General features: G+C 42.7%; 1 long non-coding RNA gene across 2 annotated transcripts; it reads left to right on the top strand.

Annotated features, from left to right (window-relative positions):
- Positions 1–678: 678 nt before the first annotated feature.
- LOC102550307 (uncharacterized) lies at positions 679–22114 on the top strand. Of its 2 annotated transcripts, XR_005503451.2 has the most exons (5): positions 679–921; positions 8834–8936; positions 16883–17177; positions 20307–20434; positions 21959–22114. It is a non-coding gene; the product is annotated as an uncharacterized LOC102550307 (long non-coding RNA). The 2 variants fall into 2 exon arrangements; XR_005503452.2 differs by lacking the exons at positions 16883–17177; positions 20307–20434; positions 21959–22114 and adding an exon at positions 9471–10275.
- Positions 22115–23289: the final 1175 nt, after the last annotated feature.

Genomic DNA, 23289 nt, shown 5'->3' with positions numbered 1-23289 from the left:
CACAAGTAAAGAACAGAATTCATTCCACGCCATACCGAACCCAGAGGTGGCTCACATAGAGATGGGTGAGGAGGGGACTTGACAGAAAAGAGTCAACACTAAAACAGTCACTCAGCTTTTGGAGTGCAACCACATCTCTCCTCCCTTATATATTTGCTCCTTGCAAATATAAGAGGGATGTAGTCACACCTCAGATAACAGCACTGGACCTGTTTAACCTGCCTCTCAAGGTACTTAATGAGAATGAGATAAAGGCTGATCCTTGTCTTGGGTTAGGCAAAAACAAGCATTGATGACAAAGCTTCTTCCTAGACTGAGGCTCTTTCCTTCTTTGCCTCTCAAGATATAATGGAAGACTTTCAACAAGACACTCACATGTTTCTGGGTCCACAATGTGCCTGAAATTGGCTTTAGATGTGATTTTTAGTGTAGGCAACACTTGAAGGTCATCATCCTTGAGAGATTGACATCTTTTGTTTTGTTTTGTTTTGCTTTGCTTTGTTTTGTTTGTTTTCTTTTCTTTCCTTTCCTTTTCTTATCTTATTCTTAAGCTTCTATTTTCACTTTCTTCATTCCAGCCCTGCATACTGGTATTGTTGGTATTCTATCTAAGCTCCACCCCCACAGCTACCTGGCAACAACCAGGTATGCTCCGCCCCACAGTTGCCTGGCAACAACGTTATGCCTGACTATAAAAGGGGCTGCTTGTCCCCCTCCTCACTAGCTCTCTTCTCTCCTCTGCTCTCTTGCCCTCTTCCCCTTTGTCCCTTCTCTCCCCAGTTCCCTTTCCCCTTCCCTCCACATGCTCATGGCCAGCCTTTTCTTCTCCCCTCTTCTATTCTCTCATTAAACCTCTCCATGTGGAACCATGTTGGCTTGCTTGGTGTGGTCTGATGAGAGCCAAGGTTTAAACCCCAAAAGGTATGCTCTCTCACATGCATATCTCTCCATAGTTAACCCTGTTGATCTGACACAGTCTTGAGGCCAGCTTCCACTAAAGTTGACCTATGGGATCCCTTCTATTCTCTGGAGCTGGTGGGGTCTCTAGTGGTGTCAAGCCTCCGTTTACAATTGAAATTTTTTATTCTTGTGTTTTCTTGTTTTACCAGGCAGCCATTTAAAGGTACAACATTTTCTATTTTAGAATACCAAATTTTAAAAGTGTAGCTTGTATTACTCCCCCTCACATGCACACACACACACACACACACACACACACACACACCACAGTCTTGATCTAATCTGGACCTGGGGATCAATCTAGTCACATTCACTTCAAGTAGCATAGGCAGAAGAGTTTACTGATAACCAAGAAAAATAATAAGTGAAGAAAATAACATGTAGTTATAAAGGAAGAGTGGAGGTTATATCTACTCATATTTTACAGACAAAGTGAATGTTGAAGAACTGTCAAGCAGCTTGACCAAAGTGTACACAAGCTAAGATGGTTCTGGAACCAGGGCCTGCCATTTTATTCCCATTGTGCTGCTTTCACAGGAAGCACCGTGGACAAGGAATATACAGTTAGCATATCATCCAGGATCAGATAGCTACAGTACATCAAAGACTAGATGTAACACCATGTTTTATGCAAATTAGGAGTGTTATTTGGCAGTCTAGGCTCCTTCTAACATCCCAGAACACTTTCTTCAAACCACGCCTGTATTCTGACTGGTGTCAGGATGGATTTTTAACCAGATCATACATGTCTCGAGTAGGAAGAGGGGAGCTGAGGGAAGTGAGTATTTTACGCCAGATGAATTAGCTAGTCTCCTAAAGAATTTTCCAGAATTCTGCATTGTGTGCCTTTTGTTTTCATCCCCCAACCTGGGGGAGAGCGGTGTCACATGGTCTATTCTAGCTCACAGGCAGTAGAGCCCTGTCATCCTGGATTAAATGGGGTTCTTTAAGGAAGCAGCAGCTGTATTCTGTAGGCAACATGCAGTCTGCACAAACTGGAAAATTGGCTCTAGGTGCATGTCCTTCAAATGGGAGGAAATGTGGGGAACAGCAGAAGGTAATGGACGAACTCGGTCTCACTGCACTAAATCTTTCAGCAGTGTTTGGAGAACAGATAGCTCCCCTTCGTGATATTTAATTGCCCCTTGTTTCCCAGGAAATCATCTCCTGCTTTCCTCCTCTAAGATTCAACATTTCTTTCAGTGTCTTTGACTACATCATCCTCCTTTTCTGACCTCTGACACCAGAGAGCCTATAGGCTGAGTCCACAAGAGAGTTTCTCTGTCTTTGCTTCCTCTCTGGATGTCTCCTCTAGTATCATGACTTCATTGATTCTTTATATGATTCTTACCAGATTTTATCACTGCCCTTTTCTCTACCCTCTAGTCTTGAGTACCTGTCTGCTACAAAACATATCCATGTTTAATAGGCTCCCCAATGTAATGTATTTAAGAATCAAACTTTCTTATTCAGGCCAGCTCTCAGACTCTTTTGTGTGTGTATAAGAGAATACCACATATGAGTAATTTTTAAAGAGAAGAAATGTATTTCTCTACATTCTGGATCTCAGGAAATCATGTGTCAAGGGTAGGCATGTAATGAAGAGCGTCCTGTTGCATCATAACATGGAGGAGAACACCATACTTTGTGTGTATGTGTGTGTGAGAGAGAGAGAATAGAAAATTCACTTTTATAACAAAAACAACTCACATTTCATGAATCCACTTCTACTATAAAAGGATAAATCAAAACAATCCTCAAAACTGATGCCTATTCACCCCCACATTTGATGTCTCCATGATAATGGTAAGTCATGCTTCTGCCCAAAGCCCAGGTTCAGACTAACTTCTTTGGCTTGTTCTTACCCAGTGTGAGACCTTCATGACCTACAGAGACTTTTACCACCTTTTACAATTTTCCAGAACTGCATTGTCGGTTAGTAACTAGTATTTTCATAGATATAACTCATAACTAATCTCTTTGCATCTATTCCTACTTTTGCAGTTGGTTTTTGTTTTGTGAGATGGGTTCTTGCTGTGTAACTCAGGCTGGCTTTGAACTCACCATTTTTCCTGCCTCAGCTCCCTGAGTATATACGACGGCACTCAGGCCATGCCTTCTGCAGTCTTTGGTATTCACTTCTACAGTGTTGTACAGAACATTTCTCTTAGACTCAACTCCTCATGCTGTGGCTAGAGCTAGGCTTGGAAAGTAGAAATTGGGTAATCTTCCGGTGTAGCTCCCATAGCTTTGCTATAAAAGTTAACATACTTTATGATAAAACTATGGAGTGTAATCCTCCTCCCATGAGAATGCTAGGCACACTGACATAGGTGACTCACTGACCTCAGCTACATGCCACATCTAGGCCAAGGATTTTGCCAGACCTTTGGAGAACTTAGGCTGTAGCAAGGCTGCTGTCTGGCAGCTTACTGTTAGGATTGTCCCTGTGTTGATCAGTCCTCGGTTGAATCTGCCTTCTAGAAAAAGATGCCTCAGACTGTTGACTTTGCACCCACAGAGGCCAACTTGCACCCTACTGGAGTAACTCGATTACAATGAAATTGGAACTCATTCTCTCTGTGTGTAATGTGCCCTGTCCGTTCCCTGTTTGTTTCACTCTTTAGGTGTGAAATCCTTCTTTGAACTTATTTGGCTGATATAAAATAGGCTTTTTAAAAGTTGGCTAATGGCTTATAAGGAGAGGCCTCTGTAACCGTGTCTCTCCTCTTCACCATGTTTGTACATGTCTAACCACACTGACCGTTTGCTCATCCTTAGACACATTAACCAGAGTCTTCTCCCTTGGCCCTGGCTATTCCCTATTTCAGGAATTCCCCATTCATGGCCTCCCCTGATCTGTTCTCTGTTCTAATAGTGTCCTTTCCTTTGAAAGGTCTTCCCAACTAACATGATAGCTATTTTCCTCACACCCGCAGTCTGCATTATTTGATTTTCATAGTGACAATCATCTGCCACCATAGCATACATTGATTAATACCCTTTTTCTCTCAGTCTTTCTACATGAGCTTGTCTGCTCCTTAAAAGCAAGAATTAAGGTGTTTTTCCCAATATTTTACCATTAGCACTTGTGGTGGTTAATCTTCTTTACTAATTTGACAAGATTTAGAGTCACCATGGAAACAAATGTGATTGTGTCTATAAGGGTGAGTCTGGATAGGATTAGATAAGGGAAAGACTCCCCCCTTAATGTAGGTGGTACCATCCAATGGAGTGGGGTTTCAAAAGAAGTAAAAGTGAGTAGGGCAGTAGCATTCATTTCCCTGACTACCACTGTGGCTACAATGTGACTAGCCACTGCACACCCCTGCTATCATGCCTTCCCCATCATGATGAACTCTATCCTCAAACTCTGAGCCAAAGGGGGAAAAATCTCTGTCATCTTTCATTCATCAGACACCACTGCAAAAGTAGCTTCTCTGCGCTTTATAGTCAGTGGAAGCAGAGATCAGAGACCTCCATACAGTTTCAGGAGACAGTACTGACCGTGGATATGCACATGGTCTCTGGCCTCAGCATGGTCTCTGGTGGCAGTACAGACCACTGTATCAACAAGGCACTCAGCAACAGTATAGACCATGGACATCAACATGGCCTCCCGGGGACACCAACTTAGCTCCTGACAACAAGGCTCATGGATACCAACATGGCTTCAGGTGGCAACACAGACCATGAACATTAGCCTAGCTTTCAGTGGCCACAGACATCAACCCATCCTCCCCCCAACACACACACACACACACACACACACACACACACACACACACACACACACACGTAAGCCTGATGCAGTAGGACCACAAATCCCAACATGGCCTCAGGTGGCAGTACAGGAGGCTCACATCAACATGGCCCCCAGAAGCTATATAGTCCCCAGACATCAACATGAATTTAGGAAGGAGCACAGACCTTGGACATCCTCATAACCTTTGGTGGTAGATAACACAGGCTTTTGAGAGTCTTAAAGGGAGTTTACTTCTAAATGTACTTTATTCCAAGAGATAGGCAGATCAAGTTGGCAACACCCTTATCGAATTCCTCCAAGGAAACATACTATGTGGCTATTTCTATGACTATTAATTCCCTCCACCTTGAGAGGCACTTTGTCTTCCAACTGAAATTGAAAAGATAATCCCTGTTTAAACTGAAGAGGCGTTAAGATCGCATTGTAGTGTTCTGAGGCCGTTGCTGAAGTTGAACATTAGAAACTGACTGGACCAATAGCATCAGCCTGTCCCTTGCAAAAGGGATAAGGATGCTGACATTCTATTCAATCCACTGCTTGAGTATTTGAAAGAATGATGGGAGGACAGGTACATACGTAGAGCAAGGATCAGGTCCTCAGCAAGGTGAGAAAGAGGACCAATTATCCTGGTGGCAGTGGTCCAAGAAAACCTTTGTAGGTCAGGGGATAGATGGCAACTTTGCATATTAATGTTAGGGATGAATGGAAGGGGTTCCAAGAGCCACAGGACAGGACATACTTCTAAAGATCTCTTCAGATTTCTCAGATGCAAAAAGAACATATAGAAGGAACACTAGAACATATTTTTTACTATTATCTCATGGTAAGAAAAAATCTTAGCAGGATTATAAACACCAGAGTTCATAAACAAGAAAATAAGTTAATTTGTATAAAATTACATGGGACAGTAAAAAAAAATTAATGACTGATGAATGGCAAGCAAATGACAAACTGAGATTATGTGTTCAATGTATGAACTCCCAATTAACTGGTGGATACAGAGAAACAGCAAGGCAACAGAAAATGGATCAAGGGCAAAAAAAGAAAAGAAAATAAAGAAAGAAAGAAAGAAAGAAAGAAAGAAAGAAAGAAAGAAAGAAAGAAAGGAAGAAGGAAAGAAAGAAAGAAGCAAAGCTTTGGTACAGTGAAGACTATCCCTTTCTCTCTTGAATTTTTTCTTCTCCTTTCTTTTCTCCCTCTCTCCTTCTTTCCTTTCCCCTTTTCCCTTTCTTTTTTGTCCTCTTTCCTCCCTCCTTCCATCCCTACATTCTTCCCTACCTCCTCCCTCCCTCCTTTCCTTCCCCACTCCCCTCCCTCCCTTTCCCTCTGTCTCTTTACCCCTCTTACCTACTCTCCTGCTTGTCCTTGGTTTCCACAGATAGGCAAGGTGGGCAGTGCCAGCTCCTCAGTTTTCGTGATAATCCTGTTGGGTAGTCTCCTACAGAGATGCTGCTCTGCCTGAGGCCTGCCTTCTCCCCACACCTCAGGTCAGCCTGGGTGATGGCTGATGGGAGGTCAGACTCCCCTGCTCTTCCTAATGAGCTACCTGCCTCTGCATCCTCCTCTTTACGTTTTGGGGAACTTTTTTCAGTAAGTTTAAAAGTCCTGTTTGCTGGGATTAAGACCTTTTTCCATTTGGAAGCTTACCTCTTCTTAAAAGCAAAAACAAACACGTCAGTAGCTCTAGGATTTAGGATAGGAGATGCTGGAGGCCTGAAAGGGGAGGCAGCTCTCTCCCATGTGTCCTTCCACACAGCAGCTGGATCACTACCTACCCCAAGAGTAGAAAAACCTGAAAACAGAAGTTCTCTTAAGGGCTGTTCACGGCTTCTAACTCGGTTCCTTTCCTTGCTGGTACCCAGAGTCTTTTCAGGGATCTTCCTCTGCACCATCAGGGCTTCAGACTTTCAGTTTATGTTTAGGGACCCCTGACACAGACTTGAGCCCAAGAAAATGGAGAATCCTCACCCTTGTTCTCAACAAGTGTATTGAGTTATATTCTGAGATCACCTGAAGCTAACTGGGCAGAGAGTTCTGCCTCAGCTCAGTTGAAGACCCACTGGGTCCTCTTGCCCAGACGATCTCATGTTTCTAGTGCTGACTTATTAGTGAAGGGAACTGTTACATTTTGGTTCATCAGTTTGATGGGTTTTGTAAAAGGCTACATTTTCCCTGAGAACATGGTGTCCAGGAAACTGGAGGAATCTTGCTGTCTTTACCTCTACACACAACTCAGGTTCTCATTCGTGCATGACAAGCAACTTCACAGGCTAAGCCACTTCTCAGAGCCATGTCAGTCTTCTAGGCACAGTATCTTGGAATCCCAGAGACTAGATAATTTCTTCCACCTAGAGTTACCTCTGAGCTCTATGTCCTGGCACTTCTTTACTTTCTTAGACCTTTTTCTTGAAGCAGAACCATTGTCTTGCTCCTCCAAAGCCATCTATGACTCTCGCCCTCAAGTCATGGGATATATCTTTCATCACTGTCCTTTCACTGTCTCTAATAATGACCTCACCAGCTCCCATTCCACTCACGTACAATGGCCTTGCCCTTTTCCCTTCAACCCTACCATTCCCAGTTGGTGTGCTCAGGAAACCAGATCCACAAAGTCTCTGTACTGCCACGGACCTCGGTCTTTCAACCATCCAGACCCTACAATGAAACACAGAACATGTTCTGAGTAGGATAGGGGAGTGGTGGGAGAGCTGGCAGAAGAAAACCTGGAGAGAATAGGAATTGCATAATTAGCATACCGAACCTTTCCAGCTCTGGCTTGTTCTGGTGTCTGTTTTCTTAAGAACATCTGATGTGGAGGCTAATGGAACATCAGTGTGAAGTCTGGTTTACTACCTTTATTCAGTTACTCGAAATAGCTGTTTCAGTGTGAATGAGGCTCCATCTAGGATGGTGAAAAATAAGAAATACCTATTTCAAATAATCTCTCTGTGTTCAGTGAGTACACCTACTATTCTGTCTTCTCTAGAGTATTTTCCTTGGGTGGATGCACAGGCGTTTAATAGGGGAGTAATTGGACATGTGTAGCACACTGCTAATGAGGTTTAGATGCTCTTCCACAGACCGCTCTTGGCTTGCCTGCCTGGCTATCCCTCTTGGTTCAGAATAAGATTTATGGTTGTATAGTGGAGCAAGCATTTAATCCCAGCACTCAGGAGGCAGGGGTAGGTGTACTTCTGTGAATTTGAGGTTAGCCAGGGTGACACAAGAGACCCTGTCTGAAAAAAAAAAAAAGAGGGGGTTGAATATGAAATTATTTATGATAAACATATTATAGTCTATTCTTCCTGCATGGTCTAAAAGCTCCAATTGTTTTATACAAAACAAATCCCCCAAATCTCTATCTCTACTATTTTTTTTATTGTAATCAGGAATTCTATAGTTGACAGCTATTTGATACAGCAAGCAACATCTCTGGGATAGCAGTCATATCCACTTAACAAGCCAATATCATCCTCAAGAAGAGGAATCCATCCATTGGTTATTTTTATTGATGTGTGTGTGTGTGTGTGTGTGTGTGTGTGTGTGTGTGTGTGTGTGTGTGTGTGTTGTTTGTTTGGGGTTTTGTTTTGTGGCATGATTTTATCTGAGTGTTTTCTGTGAAATTTTAAACCCAGGACAAAACAGCTGAAGTGCCCATTTAACATATCAAAGAGACCTGGCCTCCAGGTTCTTCCAAGTTCCTCATTCCCAACCTGTTACAAGGTTTGTCTGGTATACTCCATCCTCTGTCCTGAACTCTTCAGCCCAAGGGTTTGGGCTGCCCATCCCCTGGAGGCTCTTTCCTATATAATCCCCACATTTTGGTTACCAGCATCTTTTTTGTGCCTTTGCCCTCCTGGATGCTGTGTTGCTTCCCCTCTGTCCCTTTTCCTTTCTGTCAACCCTCTCATCACATGGTTCAGAGCCATGACTCTGCAAGATGTCCCTGCGTTTGGCTATGCTCTTCCTTTTATCTACAATAAACCTTCTCCTCCACCATAGGAGCAGTCATGGTCTTTCCTTTTCTTTTTCTTTCTTTCTTTTTATTTTTAATTTTATTTATTTATTTAAGTTTTTTATTGGATTTTTTTTCTTTCTTTTTTAAAGTTCAGTTTCAGTTTGAAAGAAGCAGCTAGGACCCTGACACCACAGCTTCCGTGAGAAATGGACAGTGTCTGCTAGAAGCACAGTATGTGACACAGAGTATGTGGTACGTGAGTGACACTGTCATTTCAATGTCTGTTAACCAAAACTACTTTTTAGATATTCTTCCTGTTTCCTTCACTAGATAGTTTACAGTCTTTGTTCTTTAGATGATAGGCTGTTTTTATCCCAGTTTTATGGCTCCCTGGAGAAATCTCTAAAATTATTGAGGGATATCTATTTTGCTAACAGAGTCTTCCCACAGCTGTCACCTCTGTCCTCAATTTGGGAGGGAGAGTGTGCCAGGCCCAGAAGTCGACTCTAGAGAGATTGTAGCTGTCTTCTCCATGTTCTTGCCTTAAACAAGGGACAGTCAGACAATCCTACCTTCTTCCATACATGGGCCCTTTACCAACTCTCTCATAGGAAAGGCAGACGGAGAGGTTGAAAAGGTTGACTGGAGACAAGAATAGTGGTAAAGAATCAAACAGAAACCTCCAGGCTAGACCTGCCTTCCTGGTGTTCCTAGGTGTGATACCACACATTCTTTTAGAAGGCTAATGGCTAATGCTAATGGCTCTCTCTTCTCTGCCTTTTCTAGGCTAAAATAGTAGCCTCTATTGAAAGGGCCATTCTCTGTGTTCTGCCTGTTGCCAAAACCATCAACACAGACTCATCAACTCAGGTCGGCCATTTTCACGAGAATCTCCCACAGTATTATTCATAGCAGCTCAGGAGCTCATCTTTGATTCAAAAAATAAGCTGGACATTGTGGTATGCAACTGGGAGCCGAAGCTGGAGGATTGTATGTTTCTGGCCAATTCAGGCTACATGGAGAAACTGAGACACAAGAAAAAAAAAAAAAACCTATAGGAGTAGCAAGAGAAAGGGAAGAAAGAGAAGAGGAAGAAAAAGAGAAAGAGGGATTTTTAGATCTTTAAGAAGAAAAAAAAATTTAATTTGTAATTAAACCCAGGCCCAGAGGCCTACATTTGTGAACTTTAAAGGAAGAAGCCAGATCAATACTAAAATTCTTTCAGAAAGTTTCCCAATTCCTTTCAGGAGGCCGCCATCCCTTGTAGGATGATGTCATCATGCAGGTGAAGGCAGGTGCAAGCTAGGACAAGGCCTGTCTTTGGATGAGAAGGCAGGAGGGGCAGGAGAAAGGTTTTAGAGAGAGGAGAAAACTGGAGCAAAGAAGAGAAGCAGCAGAGAGAACATGGAGGCAGATGTTAAGATTCTTCTCTGTACCTTTACAGTTGTTATGAATATTCTTAAGGGATGGGTGTGTACAGGGCTTTGTGTATCTAGGTGGGCAATTATATATTATCAATTGGTTGTAAGTTAATTGTGTGGATGTATTGTACATTGAACATTTAACACATAAATCTGCTTGTTGGGTTCCAGTCTGTTGAGTAATGATTTCACTGGGTGTTGGGACTATGAACAGAGTTTGTGACAGGAAGCCGTACTAGTCTATAGAATGCTTGGGGCTAACATGGTATGGGGCCATGCTACCATGGCCTGCAGAAGGCTATGTGACTCTCAGGTGTGGTAACAACTACCAAGGGGATGGTGTGTGAAAGCAATCACAGAGAAACAGTTAGAGTGTGCGGATCCTCAGGAGTAGGAACGAGCAGGAACCAGGCCAAGTGTCATTTTTTATAATTTTACAGCAACAATCCCTAACCAGATGGAGGCTTCGGAAGAATTATAAAACTAGGTTCAGGAACACAGGTATGAAGATAATACCATACCATAAAAACAAATAGAAAATGTGGGGATTATACATATAAACAAGCACAACATATTTAAGAACATAGTCTAGCTCATGCCAGTTATCGGGATACATTACAGTAATGGCATAAAGGAGGTTTAAAAAATCATCATCCCAGTGGAAGCAGGAAAAGCATCTGGAAATTCTAACACCCTTGACGTCATGCTCTGAGTCCTTTCAGGGGTGGGCTGTAACTTGGAGGTATAAGCAAGATAAACCCTTTCCTCCCTGAGTGTACTTTTGGTCAAAGTGTTTCTTCACAGCAACAGAATGGAGCTGGAACTCCACTGCTGATTTAATGTGGACATACTAGGCCTCCTTACTCTGAGAGTGAGAGTGCTGACAGCAAAGTCATAGCTGATAGCCTAATGGATGAAAGGCCGCATTAGTTTCCTATAAAGGTGAGGACAAGGAAGGCTGCAGCTGCTTTTATCAAACACCGTGCTGGAGGTGTCAGTGGGTAGCAACACAAAGAGAAGAACAGGAATGTGAGGGAGGAAGTGAAGTGGGAGGATGGTCATGCTCTCGGCATAGAAAATCCTAAGGAATCTAAAAATCTATTACAATGAAGTTTAGCAATATTACAGGACAGCTGATCAGTTTATAAAAATAGGCTGCATTTCTGTACTCTAAAGTTTCAATAAAGTTTCAAAAGGGAGGAAAATGCATTTCAACAAAGAAATCATCTTCTTATGTAGTAAGTACATAAGAATATAGTCGATATCATTATCCAGCAGAAGGTGCAATTCAGAATCACGAGGATCCACTTCATATTCATGGGATTTGCTGCAGTGAAAATGACTCTCAATACCAGCTGTTGGTGAGGATGTAGAGAAACTTGACGGAAAGGACTGCATTGGAGCAAATTCTCAAATGTAAAGGATTAAAGCCACTTCAGGAAAACATACTATTTAGAGTGAGGTATAGACATAGCATAGGGAGCTGCAATTCAGTCCTGGGTTATTAGTCATAGAACGTTAACACATGTCTTCATGACATCATTGATCGTAGCCCTGAACTGGAAGTCATTATACAGCCCAGCCTTAGGCAAATGGAGGAACAAACTACATTCTGTCTCTGTGTAGAATATTGCTCTTCCACAAAAGGAACAAAATACTTGCAATAATATGGATCGATCCCAAAACAGTATGCTAAGTAAAAGACACTAGACTTGACAACTACATATTGTGAGTGGTTCTACTTGCCCAAACTTCCTAGAAAAGGAAAGATGATGGAGACAGAGAGCAGGGAATGCGGATTGGCTGCAAATGAGCATGAGGGAACTTTCTAGATGACAGAAACTCAGCTATAATGGTAACACAAGTGAAAACATGTCACAACTGTTTGACCTGTGTGTGCTGCTGGGACATAGCTGGCAGCACTGAGTTCACTACAAAGGGAAGGATCCACTCAGCTCATCTGCTGTGCACTAAAGACTCTGAGAAGTCATGCACTCATTGAACGAAGTCCATTAACGGACAATAGCCCTTGTGGAGATGTTGAAATATTGCAGATGCAGGGCCACATACCTCTGGCTCTCTCAGCCCTTCAATTAGCCACTTGCTCCACCTTTGTGACTATTTGGTAAGTCGTTCTGGAAGCTTCCACCAACAAGTTAAGAACATGACCAAATAGCACTCCTACTTACCTGTGTACACACCAATGTATTCGGAAAAGTGTTTCGATTTCTTATTTTCTTTGTTCTGATACTCTGCAAACTTCATGAAGCTATTAGACCATTGGCATGCAGAGTTTGGGATAAGCTAAACCCGTGTTCCAGGCTATTGTAACATTCTAAATGATGTCATCGAATTGACATACCTGAATCCCCCCTTATCCAATAAGGCCATTTTCAGAGCCCATTTCCCATAAGGGGCTGGCAAAGGGCGAAGGAGTGAGCTCTCTCAGATCCCAGCAGGTAACTGCAAACTGTCTGTGCTTGCTTCGCTATATCTTTACGTTTGTCAAGATTAATCTGAATGTTGTCTTCATTTCAGATATTGAGGCTTCTAGAGTAATAGTTACCTTAATGAGGCTACATTATGTGGTCAATTCTATACACTTGGCATCTGTCATGTAGCCATTGGCCAAGTGTGGTCCCCACGGAAAATGTGTGAAGCCCAACTTTATTCTGGGTTTACGGCTAGCAATATGTCCACATCCTGAGTCAGTATGGCACCTCCTCATTTAAATACTCCTATAAAAAGAAGAGAATACATGCTTCATTTTTTCTGAAGGTGGTTGAAGAGAGGATTTTAATACCTTAAAACGGTTTTTTAAAGGTATTCTCTACATGAACAATTTAATTTAAAGTGTGTTGCCAAATGCATGGACCCATGTGAAATGGCTATTTACCTATCTGTCAAAGGAGACTTAACATAAGGAAGATATATTATCATAATTGCTAACTGTCTAATAATGTGAAAAATGTGTATTATCACCCTTTTGTTAAGGTCTGAAACCAGTCCCTTAAGCTTTTCACAGTCAACTGTTCCACTCTTGACTAACTTCTTATAATTCTGTGGCTCAAAATTCATACCAATTTTGCTAAACTTAAAGACACAATTTCAGTTGTGACTCTGCTGGAATTAAAGCAGACATAGGTTTATAGATATTCTGTTGCATTCATTTTCTTATACCATTGAGCTGAGGTTGGTAATGTTGGCATTCAGGACGAGGGATCATCCATCAGCCTGCCCATGCATATCGATCCCACAGACTCTCAAAGGCCATTAATATGCTTTGTTGGTAACAGGCAAGTTTCCCCCAGGACATGCAGGAAGGTGTGACTAAGTCATCTTATGGTCATTTATACTAAGTTCATCATCTAAAATTTTATAATATAAATGTTTAAGAACACATCTATACCTCCTTCAACTGTAATTATCATGGTTGTGGAATGAAAATCTTTCTCAACGTGGACTGCACCTTTTCTTTCTACATGCCACCAGCAGCAGGGAAGAGAGGAAAAGAATCTATTGATCAAAATACAATGGGAAGTTATATCTGTGTGGAGAATGCCCTTCATTCATGTATCAGCCTAAGTGGGGGAGTATCACGAGACTGTCTCAGACTTGCCAGTTGCACAATATGACACAGACATAATTATTATTTATTATAGCCCAGGCCTTAACTTAGGCTATTTCCCAATAGCTCATATAATTTAAATACCCATTTATTGTAATCTCAATTCTGCCATGTGACCCATTAGTTACCTCTCCTTCAGTCCTGGCACTTGTTCCTTCCTCCATGTCTGGCTGGTAAATCTCCCACCTCTGACTCTCCCAGAGTTCCTATCTCTGCCTGGAAGTTCTTCCTATCCTCTCCTACTTTGCTGTAGATTATTCAGCTCTTTACTAAAACAATAAAAAGGTGATGGAGAAGATGTTTACAAAACACCAACACTGAGACAAGTGATACTTCATAAAAACAACAATACCATAGTCCTGGTCTGTACTCAGTCAAATGTCTGCCTGCACAGAAACCAGCATTTGAATAATACAAAGACAACCTTTACACAAGGCACGAGAGAGTATCCCAACAGGGGGATGATGTTACTGCACCAATTGAAGACAAGAGAAGACATTGAACAAGAAATGACCATTGGTAATTTGAGGCAATGGACTCAAAAGCTGTGTCAAATGATTATGAAAGCTATCCCTAGAGTACCGATTATGTGACTGTGGATGCTATAGTGGGCATGAAATGTCTGCTTTGGGTGACAGTGGTAGAAAGTACACAGAACCAATTTCTACCCTCATAAGTTGGAGCTATAGGCAGAATCATAGAGCACTGCTAGGAGAGCCCAGCTTGGGTCTTTTTAAAATGGCTTCTTGCCACTGGTGAAGCACGCAAAAGAGGAGTTTTCCAGGTAAAGCAGTGGTCCAAACTTTCTGTGCTATTTGTCTCGGTGTTTCTGTCTGTCTCTTATTCTCTGTCTCCCCGTGTGTGCACGTGTGTGTATGTGTGTGTGGTGGTGTGGTGTGTGTGGTGTGTGTGTTGGGGGGTATGGGTATGTGGTGTGTGTGTGTGTGTGTGTGTGTGTGTGTGGTGTGGTATGTGTGTGGTGTGTGATGTGTGTGTTGGGGGTATGTGTGGTGTGTGTGTGTATGTGTGTGTGTGTGTGTGGTGTGGTATATGTGGTGTGTGTGTGTGTGGTGTGTGTGTGTGTGTGTGTGCGCGCGCACGCGCGTGCATGCACACATACCCTACTCTTGTTCTCTCAAGCTCTCACCTTTTAAGTGTTACTGCAAGTACAATGTAGATTTCCTGTGTCTCTCTTTTTCTTATGCCTCACCCTCTGCTTATGTCTTCCCTCACAAGAAAAATAGCACTCGCCTCTTCCCCACTCCTCCATTCAGGGCTAATCCTTTTGGAATGGGTTCTGACCTGTCTTCTAGTCTACTCTGCAAAGCTTCGAAGTTTACTTTCTGATTGAAACTAGTGTTTTTCTGCTCTCAGCTGCCTCTTGGGATGGCTGTACACCAACTATCCTTTTAATGTTAGAGAATCTAGCAATTTGTACAAGGGGACCATCTGCCATCTTCCAAAAGGCTAAGTAGAGGAACTAAGATAAGCAGCACCCCTCTTCAAAGATGGCCACAGTGGGTTAGAGCTGGGAGTGGAGGTGAATAAAAGATCCTGGGACCATTTAGGAGAGATCTGATTGAAAATCCAGTCCTCAGCCATTGTTAGCATAAGACCCTAAAAGAACTTCAAAGATTCTTAGCTGCATTGCTATAGCTAGAGTGTACTATATTACATGAAGAGAAACAAGTGCTTTAAAATGCACAAGGGACATTACATCCAGGTAAGTGGGAGGTGACACCCCAGCAAGCCTGTCAATAACTTACAATGCCTGGTTCTGTTTCTATCTTAATAGTTAGGGTTTTAACAAATATTAATGACTGCTATAATATATAATTCATAAATAAATTCTAGCATATCAAGAAATGTTTCTTCACTAAGGAAAGTTAATTTGGACTGGCAAAAGGGTTCAGGAGGTTAGCACACCTGCCACCAAGCGGGACAGTCTAATTTCAATCCCCAAGACCCACACTGTGGAAAGAAGAATCAAGTCCTTCAAGTTGTCCTCTGATTTCCGTGTGTGTGTTGTTTGTGGCATCTGTGCGCCACATGTACACACACACTTACATACACAAATACAAATAATAATTGTATGATTCTATGTACATAACAATCACATCTAAGGAATAGAGTCATAAGTTGTCTATCACATGTTGAACAATCATTATTAACCTTGAATCATACAGACATGAGACACACACACACACAGAGAGAGTGTGTGTGTGTGTGTGAGAGAGAGAGAGAGAGAGAGAGAGAGAGAGAGAGAGAGAGAGAGAGAGACTTGCACACATTATGGTCTTGATTTACACTGCATTCTTCCTTATTCTGTTTCCTCTGTCTATACAGTATACAGAGCCTCAGGCTATGTATCTTTCTTTCTTACCTCACTTGGCACGAATATTAGCTCCATTTAACTTTCTGCATGAGATCACTAGTTCTCCTTAAGATCTTTCTCTGGCTGTGTGAGGTGTTCATGCCTTTGGCTTCACACGACTGCTCAGCCTTGTGCACAAGGGTTTGCCTGCAAAGTAACCAACACACCTTTTATGTTTCCATTAAACTGTGGATGAAAAACATCGCTCACCATAAAAACAGTACTTAGGCAAGCAAAATAACAACAGCTTGGAGTGGAATATGGTCAGGTTTGGCAGGCGTCTTCACAAAAGGAGTAAATTTAAAACAACTTTGTTGGTGCTGAGGAGACTAAAATGGCAGACATTGTCCAGGGCCCTGCTTTTCTATAAGGACATTGCTTTGTATGTTGCTCCTTATGTGGCTGCAAATGGATCACAGTGCCCAACTGTCCTTGCTCTGTATGAGTGAAGGGTGAAAAGGGAGTTTTAGCTGCCTGAATTCCCAGATGGGCTGGCTTGGCACCACAACAAGCTGCATAGGTTAATTTTCTGAGGGCAGTTGTAATGGAGTACTGTAAGCTGAGTGATTTAGAACAACCAGAATTTATTCTGATCAGGTGCTGGCAGGGCCTGATTCCTCCAAAGACACCAAGAATGATCCCTGTTTCTTTTAGCCCCTGGCAGTGGCCCAAAATCCCTCATGCCCTTGAGCTTGTAGATGATGTATTCCAGTCACTGTCTCTCATGTTGCATAGCGTTCTCTCACGTATCCATGTGTCTTTTTTTCTGTGACAGAATGTGATCTCTTCTTGTGAGGACACTGGTCATATTAGATTTAAGGCCCACGCTAATGTACTATGACCTCATCTTAGGACGATGACATCTACAAAGATCTCATTTCCAGCATGCCTGCCTCATTATCCCCAGGGGTTTGGAATTGAGTGTGCGTTTTTGAGGGACACAGTTCAACCTCCAACAATGTTTTTCTCTGTGGAATTCAAACACGAAGCATATGCAGACTGCAACTGTCGGGAGGAATTCACAGAAGAGTGATGTGATGAGCCCATGTACAAGCAGAAGCACAGAAAAGGTACAAGATCGAAGCCAAGGAAAGGAGGGAATGGGCTAGAGCAGCCAGGGAAGAAGTCAGGATGGTTCTGGAAACGGCCCTGCCCTTTCTTGCCCTTTCATCCTTCTGACTTAACCCTGCTCCTTCCCCTAGGAGTAGGGCCTTTAATAAGAGTCCAGGACGAGGCTTGCTTTAGAGTTGAGCAATCAGAGGTTCTGGGTCATGGTTCTGCCTCTTTGGCCACTGTGTGTGTTATAATCTCTTGACCTCTGGGATCAGGAAGGGAGCCCAAGTACCACTTGCAGTCAGCGCCTCCCTAGAAGAGCGGTTGTGACTCACAAGGCAGCAGGAGCATGCTCAGGCGTGTCCAGGAGGCAGAGGGTGAAAGAGCTGCCCTGTTAGTTCGATTTAGGGAGTCTGAGCCAGGTCTTAGATAGACATGCAGGGCAGGCTAGGCTGACTATCCTTTGTTCTACCAGCTTCGCATCCCGGTGAAAGAGAAGTTGACAGTGGGCCGGGAAAAGGCCAGAGTGACTTAGGCAAAGACTGCGCTTGAATCTTCTAACCTGCTCCCTTCCTGGCTGGGATAGAATAGACTATAAAAACTTCTCGCTACTAGCTGCAACCCAGCTCTACAACTTCTAATCAGAAGTGGTTGGGGCGGGGGACTGAATGAGCACAGATATTCTTAGAGCTCTACCCACCTCATTCCCACCTGATTCCTGCTTTCTGTCTTTGAAGAGAAGCTTTGTGTAAGCAGAAAACAATTTGCCATCCCAGGACCAGCACAATAGGTGCTTATTTAAAATTCCCTCATAACACCGTGAAAGCTTGAGTGATTGAAAATCCATTTTGGTTTAAATTTAAATAGCAGGTTAGAGAAGAAATGCAATTTGGAAACCGGAGAAAGGGCCACTACCTCTGTTGCTCTGCAAAGCCAGGCGGCTGAGCATGGGGATTCACAGATCTGATTTCCTCTGGATGGCTGGGCAGTTGCTTGACTGTACAGGAGTCCGAGTGAAGGGAAGAATGCTTACATCACGGGAGAGCTGAGCATTGTGAGAATATGAAGGAACATGCGGCCAAGTGTCTTATTTAACACCGAGGACTCCATTGAGAAGTAGTTTTAATAAAGGAGAGATTGGAGAGTCCAAAAGACAGGAAGAATCTGTGTTGTTTGAATTCCTGTTGAGCAGGAAATGACGGGAGACCACCAGGGCTCTGCAGTTTTTGTTTTCAGCCTTCTTTATGTGAGACCAGGAATTTTAGAAAACAAACATTGGCGGTACAGCCATCAACGGAAGTATCATTTGCTAAGAGCTTACAAAGATTTGATATGAGTGCAGGAGGATGCTTATGTTAAAATATTCTACCAGAAAAGCCAGAGGCACAAATACAAATACATTATCAGCTCCGTGTCTTTAGGTTCCTTAAAACAGCAAACATAAGCAAACAATAACTGATTTTTCAAATCTGGAGATACGTATGGCAAAATATCAAAAGCAGACGTAGTTACAAAAAGAGTAGTCATTTGTGTTTTTATGTTTTCTATACCAGACAATATCTCTGTTGTGCAAAACCCAACATTATAATCACTTTTAAAAAAGCAATTATTCCAGAATTTAGCCTTCAATGGGGAATGGCTTGGGCATTTCTAGAAACTGTTAGACTTCTCTCTAGTTACAGCTTGTGAAGGTTCTTTTCTGAAGCAACTGGGGAGTTGAAAGTAAAATGACTTTGAGGTCACATCTACATTGTAGTAAATCCACCTTGGACATTGTACAGAATAAATTGGAATCTAAGAAATGGGAGGAGAGGGCTGTTTGTCATGTATAATGGTGTACATGATGTAGATTTTATCTCACATGGGAAGTATGATTTGAATCTGAAAGTCTCTGACAGGCTCATGTTTTGAGCACTTGTTCTCCAGTGGGTAGTGCTGTTTGAAGAGTGTATAGAATCTTTAAGAGGTTGGCTGAGTTGTTGCTAGGGGCTGATCTTTATAGGTTAGGGTAACTTGGGGCCCCTTATAAGCAGTTAAGAACCCATATATAGTAAAATTGCTTTTCTCCCCATTGCAGACAGCAACTTTCTCTAAAAGATGCATAGATATTCTACCCACCTGTATGTGTACAAAGTTGGTTTGACCTGACATATCTTATCCGTGGTGACTGAGCTAAAATCTGTCTGCAAAAGTCCCATGGAAACTATAAAGAGCTCATCTGGGCCCCAGTGGAACAAGATTAACATTTCAGCCACTCTGGCAACTGCGGAGGGAGGATTGAATGTTCAAGTCCTGCCTGGAGTGTAGAGTGAGTTCAAGGTCAGTCTGTGTAACTTACAGACTTTGTAAAACAGTTCAAAAATGAAAGGTTGAGGGTTTACAGCTCAGTGAGGAACCCAAGGCACTGGGCTCTGGGTCCATTCCAAGTACTGAAAAGAAAAGAAAGGAAAAAAGAGAGAAAGAGAGAAAGAGGGAGAGAGGTAGAGAGAGAGGGAGAAGGAGAGAGAGAGAGGGAGAGGGAGAGAGAGAGGGAGGAAGGGAGAGAGGGAAGGCAGTTATTCCTATGCAAACAACAGGAAGCAGTTAGACCTTTGAAATACATAACGTTTAACATTGCATTTGTATAAAGTCTGTTACACTTGACATTCACTTGGAGAGAGGAATTTTATTCTAGCACCCAATAATAATAACGGAAGTAACAATATAAGAAGACTTTAATAATATCCTTTAATTATAAGCTTAACTTACACCATGTTTGCCTGTTCCTTTAAACTGAAAAGTAGAAGAGTGGGGCCCTGGCTCGTTTTGAACGGTTTCCTTTCTGTGGGCTTTTGACTGTCCTAAGGGATGAGGCTGGTTTGCTTGCAGATTGAACTTGAGTTCCGAAGAAGAAAACTTGAGTTTTTAAACTCAGGTTAGAGAAAACTGTAAACAAAAGGATGCCACTTATTTTTCTTTCTTGGATATTTTAAGAAGCTAGGCTAAAATTATAAATTATTCAGGGTTCCTACTAGGCAGTACTTCTTTCTATGTCCGGGAATAGACCAAAAAAGAGTATGCTAAGTCTGCCAAAGGGTTGACTTTTGGTGTAGTTCCTATAAGAAATCAGTTTTAAAAGCTGACTTTCCCTGTGCTTCCTTTAACAGGCTCAAACCTCGAAGTTCCTGACACAGATAACACCACTGCCAAAACTAAAACAAAGGCCTACTCCAGCAAAGCCCATAGTTCTGGGAAAGTCTCTAAACATACTAACCTTGGTTTTTGCCTTCTGCAGGTCAGCTTCTGGGTAACTCTTCTTGTTAATGGGGATAGGACAACCTAGTACATAATTTTTACCCTTAAAACTCACCCGAGAACGGCTTAGTGCTCCACTGGGGTCCTAAACACCAGCTGACAGTGAAGCCTTTCTGTTGGCTTAAACCCATATCTGAGCAGTCTTCTCTAGTGAGTCCCTCACAACTGCCTGTAAGGAGACAAAGAGTCTGATTTGTAATTTCTAGTCACCCACCACATGTTGCTTTGTATCAACAACATGGACGATGCAATTTGTTTTGTTTTTTCTTGGTGTGGCAGAGGGGTCATGGTTAACAAATCATTCCTTTTTTCATTTTTTAAAAATTGTTTTATTTATTTACATTCCAGGTGTTGATCCTCCCTCCTGGTTCCCCCTCGAACAGTTCCCCATCCCACTCTTCCTCCCCATTGCCTCTGAGATGGTGCTTTCCCCCCCAACAGGCCTCCTCCTTCCCTGGGTCCTCAAGTTTCTCAATGATTAGAATGTCTTCTCCCACTGAGGCCAGACAGCCCTCTGCTGTATGTGCCTGGGGTTTTGGACCGCCTTGTGTATGCTGCCAGGTTGGTGGCTCAGTCTCTGGGACTTCTCTGAGGTCTGGGTTAGTTGAGACTGTTGGTCTTCCTATGTGGTCACCCTCTTTCTCAGCTTCTTCCAGCCTTTCTCTAATTCAACCACAGGGGCTCCTGACTTCAGTCCAATGGTTGGGTGTAGGTATCTGCATCTGTCTCAGTCAGTTTTTTGTTGGACCTCTGAGAGGACAGCCATGCTAGGCTCCTGTCTGTAAGCACATCATAGCATCAGTAATAGTGTCAGGCCTTGGTGCCTGCCACCCATGAGATGGATCCCAAGTTGAGCCAGTCACTGGACCACCTTTCCTTCAGTCTCTTCTCCATTTTTGTCCCTACAGTACTTTTAGACAAGACTGGGTCAGAAATTTTGACTGGGTGCATAAGCCTGTTTCTCCACTTGGGGCCCTACCTATCTACTGGAAGTGGACTCCTTTGAGTTCCGTCTCTCCAATGTTGGGCATTTTGGCTAAGGTCACCCACACTGAGTTCTGAGAGTATCTCACCTCCCAGGTCTCTGGGACTTTCTAGATTGGACCAGAAAAGATAATCCTCCCATTGCATAAAAATCAAAACAAATCATTCTTAAAGATCTCTGTAAGAGATTTCTCTTGTTGACTAAAAGCCATCAACAAAGTATTGGCAGGTCCTATGAGCCCAAAATAAAGGTGTAATATGTCTCCAAATGACTTAGGTTCCTAGTTCATTGCAAATTCATATTCAGAAAATATTTTATTGGCAACTTAAGATGCATTTTTTCAGACTCCTAAGTCCCAAGTTAATATCATTTTCTACGACTGATTGTGTTCACCTGCTCAGCTTCTCTGCTTAAAATGCAGTGACCTGTAAGTGGGAACAGTTGCTGTTCTGTGACTTATGCCTGGTATACCAGTTGGTAACATCCTTTTTTTTTTCCTCCCTCGGTAAACGTTTAAAGAATATGGAACAGATGGGTCATGCCAGCCTTCCTGTTTACAAATGTCCTATGGCATTTGCAGAAATCCAGCTTCATCCTTCTCAATTTTATATACCCCAGAAACTAGTCTGAAAATGCTTGTTATAGTAAAGAAGTCTCATCTGGCACAGCTGAAAACACCTTCTGATTGCTTTGATTAGTTCCTCGAATTGCCTGCACAGGGGCTTGGCTTTATCCAGTGCAGAACAATGCTTCTTGCCTCAAATACTCAGTTTCCACTGGGAACGTGTGTAGAACATTGCTGCTGTAAGGTAATGGGGTCACCTGTCTTTTCCTTGTCTGAAAATGTAGTTGTGTGTGTTGGTTTCTGTATGGCAAGACATATGGGATTATGGCTGTGTCTCTTTGTCTCCCTTGCTCTGTAGCTTCAGTAAGACTAGACTTTTTATTACGTGACATTGTTCTGAAAGGCTATGGACCCTGCCTTAGAGCTGGTCTGGGATGAATCTCTAGTACAGGGGTGAGAAATCGACAGGTCATGCTACTTTACCACAAAGTCCTTCCTTCAGTAAACCGTTCTTCAGTGGTGGGGTGGGTTAGGAGATTGGCATTTGTCATGCAAGATGGGTGCCTTTTTGGCTACTACTTATCTCATATTAGAGTCAGGGCAAATTTCTTACAGTAGAGGTTTGGTAAGGTTCATTAGAGGAAAGGAAAAAAATTACTTGCCAGAGTCATCAAGGGAGAGACAGCAGGAGATCTCCATACTCTATCTCCTCACAGAGGGATAGGGCAGGATACCCTTTTGGATGTGTGATGGGGTCCAGCCTCGACACAGGATCAGAGTTCTCAACTGGAAGCAGGGATATCTGGAAGGCGCATAATAAATATACACAGACTACTCTTTGGGTACAAACTGACAGGCAATTTCAAGGCTTAAAGTTTCTCTCTCTCTCTCTCTCTCTCTCTCTCTCTCTCTCTCTCTCTGTCTCTCTCTCTTTCTCTCTGCCTGAGGCTCCACACACTCTGCATTCTCTTGCACACTCTGCTTTTTTTATTGTGGTTTTCTTTTCTCAAACTCCCACACTCATGCACACCTCTGTTCATTACCCTTTCATTCTCACACACACTCTTCATACACACCTCACACATATCTCACTCACACCACATGCACTCTCCTTTCACTCACACACACACTCTTCATACACACCTCACATTCTCTCTCCACTCACTCTTCACATGCTCTTCCCCTGCTCTCTCACTCGCTCTCTCTTCGCTCCCTCCTGCGTTTTCTCATTCACTCTCACATTCGCTCCCTCATTTGCTCTCTCATTCACTCTTCACATGTTCTC

Source organism: Rattus norvegicus, chromosome 4, assembly GCF_036323735.1.
Source record: "Rattus norvegicus strain BN/NHsdMcwi chromosome 4, GRCr8, whole genome shotgun sequence".
NCBI lineage: Eukaryota > Metazoa > Chordata > Mammalia > Rodentia > Muridae > Rattus > Rattus norvegicus.
Note: the sequence above shows the minus strand (reverse complement) of the source record. Positions and strands in the feature narration are given on the sequence as shown.